Source organism: Pezoporus occidentalis, unplaced genomic scaffold (genome assembly GCF_034315485.1).
Source record: "Pezoporus occidentalis ecotype Australia unplaced genomic scaffold, CSIRO_AGI_Poc_V1 ctg13, whole genome shotgun sequence".
NCBI lineage: Eukaryota > Metazoa > Chordata > Aves > Psittaciformes > Psittacidae > Pezoporus > Pezoporus occidentalis.
The window spans coordinates 15,013,882-15,016,882 of record NW_026913103.1 but is presented as its reverse complement, the minus strand read 5'-3'; positions in this window follow the sequence as shown (position 1 = coordinate 15,016,882).

Genomic DNA, 3,001 nt, shown 5'->3' with positions numbered 1-3,001 from the left:
ATAGGCCTGATTTCACTACTTTCATGAAAGTGTAACTCAGAAATGGCTTTGTTGCTGGAATTGTTGAGCTGATGTAAGAGGATCTGTACCATTCTTTGACATGTTAGAACTCCTTGAGGAGAGATTCTCTACAAAATGTTCTTTGTTACTATGCCATTGCCTTTTTTTAATGATGATTTGCACAGAGATGAACCAAATGTATCGAGACAAAAGTGGAGTTTTAGAAAAGCTGTAGTCCTTCAGTAGTAACAGAATGATTGTGGCAGGCTTTTAGGATCTGACACTGTGTGTGAAGTCATGGAAACTGTAAGTTAATGGCCAAAAGAGTCTTAGTTACTGATGACTCAGAAGAGGGTAACTATTGATTTTTACCCTATCTACAGCTGTCTCATCTGGCACTCACTTCTGCAGCTATTAAAGTCAGGGGAGAGACATAAAGGCCCTTTCAGAGGAAAACTACTTTTGAATTAACCTTTGTACATATTCTTGCAAACAAGTGAATTCACAGTGTGCATCATCGGAAATTATTAAACTTGAGTTTTGAAAGGAACTGTATGTTTCTCTGCTTCTCTTTTCTCAAAATCTCTGCTTGCAAGACAAGTCTGAGAAAGGTGCTCAGTCCTGAAAGAGCCTGCTGTTAGTCTCACTATGAGTGCTGAGGGTAACTTGGTGCTTTCCCAGGACGCACTCCCACTCATTTCAAGTGGGGTAGAAGAATGCCTACTTGTTGTCAACAATTAATTTACAGATTTCTAGTAGGTGATGTAATCAGCAATACAGTAGGACCTTAGGTGGGGAAAAAAAAAATGTTGAAACCCATCTGATGTTCTTGCAAGATGTTCACAGTTTTAATGTTGACCACATTGTGGGCTTATCTGCCTCATGTACTTTTCTCAGTCCGCTTACTCTTAGGACTTCAGTTATCACTTCACTGTGTGAGGATGACATTTTGCTAAGACCAGAGGTTTTGTGGGTACAGTATTCTTGTTATCCAGAGACCTAATGAATCTGAAACACTTACAATACAGCTCTTCACACTTGCAGTTAGATTCTGTCTTGTCATCCCATACAAAATGGGCCTTTTGATTAATTTATTTGCAGAACTGTGAAGGTCACGCTTTGTGATCCCATGCCATGATCTGCCAACACACTACAGGATCCATGACAAGGGAAAGAAGACTGGGATGCACATTCCCAAACTGTGGATTGAGGTACTGCCTTATCTTCTCCTGCCAGTCCCGTGGGATCTCACACGTGCAGAAAAAGGAGTTTAAGGGTTTTGAAATCACTACTCATAGGGTAAAGCCAAAGTTTTACATAGAAAATTCATCAGAAAGATTTGTGATGGTGTTATTGTAACCATAGTAGTCTAAATGAATAATCAAGATAAATTGTGCAAGCAGAGGAAATACTGTCATTAAACTCTACAGGCAAAGTACTGCTAGAATCAAACTGGAACATTGAGTCCATTCCCTGCTGGTGATATGTATTTTTTGTGCAGATTTGACACTGCATCACCATATATAACTACGAGCCACACAAAAACTGTAATTTCAAAATTTTATTTAAAGATACTTGCAATCTGGTGAGTAATATCAGTGTACAGATAAGGGGTACACTCATACCCTCAGACAAGTTTCATTTTGCATGTAACACTTATCTAAAATGCAGCATTTTTTATATAGGCTATTAATATTGTGTTGCAACCACCATCCAGTTCAGAATTTCAAGCTTTTCTTGTGTTTGAACTTCTGGTAATAAGTTCAGAGGGAAAATATTCTGCAGCTAAATCAGAGCATTCCAGCTGAAAGTTTCCAGACCATTAGGAAGCCAGCTTTGACTGTACTCCAGGGCACTGTGGACCTGAAGCTGATTCTAGAAAATTAAATGTCAAAGCTTTGAGATTTAATAACGTATCACCTGTTATGTACATAGTGATGACTACTGTAATCCCATCAGCCAGTCTAAAACACTGCCTGCATGAGCAAACTGGATGCCTAAGTGAAATTGGATAGTTTAGGAGGTGGTAATGGCATGATATATGCAGCATTCCCTATCCCGTAAAAGCACTTAGCAGACCTATTACATATTAAGCATGTAGAGTCTCACAGAAGGCAATGTAGGCATGTGACTATGTGATTTGCCATACTGGGGCCCAAACCTTCTGTCTAAATGCCACTACCATTTGGAGATGAATTTACTCAACTTACAGGTGTGCAGAGGTAGAAGAGAGTGAGACAGGATGCCTGTGCACAGTTCCTAGCAGGTGAGTGCCTGCAAATAGTCACAAACATAATTAGCACTCTAGAGATTATCTTGCTAAGGAATACAATAGGAAGACTATTCTTGACTTCAAAAATATTTCCTGGAGCTGGATTCAAAGGGCTGAATTTATACCCATGTATGTACTTGGGCCAGGATCCCCTATTATGGACATACTGCTGTAGAGAAGTAGTGTCTTCTATCCCTTGGATTCTCTGTCAGCTCTGTCCCACCTTGAAAGAAAATCAGCATCACCTGTATGATTCTTCAGAGGGAAAGAGAACTATCCAAATCAACAACAGTCTCTGTAATAAAGTGATTTTCTGTTTGTTTCTGCATATAACATATTTGCATATTTGAATATTTGTAGGAATATTTTCCACAGTTAAGTATATTATGTAAAGCTAAAAGCATGTTTGCTGTTCAGTAATTCAGTTAAACTATTTGTTATGTAGTGCTCCAATAATAATGACAATCACCACTACCATTTAATCAGCTCTAAAACACATACGTTATTATTTTAAACATTAGACTTGAGAGCTGCTTGACAGACAGAGCTGGGGATCACACTGCTTCAGAAAAGTTCTGCTAATGTGCACTCCTGTTTTACCTTCACTCCAAAGAGGTGTTATGGAAACCTGTCTTAGAGTCTTCAGAGTCCTTGAAAGAAGCAGAAAAAAATGGCAAGTCTGTTCCTTGACTTTTAATAAAAATGCACAAAATGCCAAAGGATATCGTA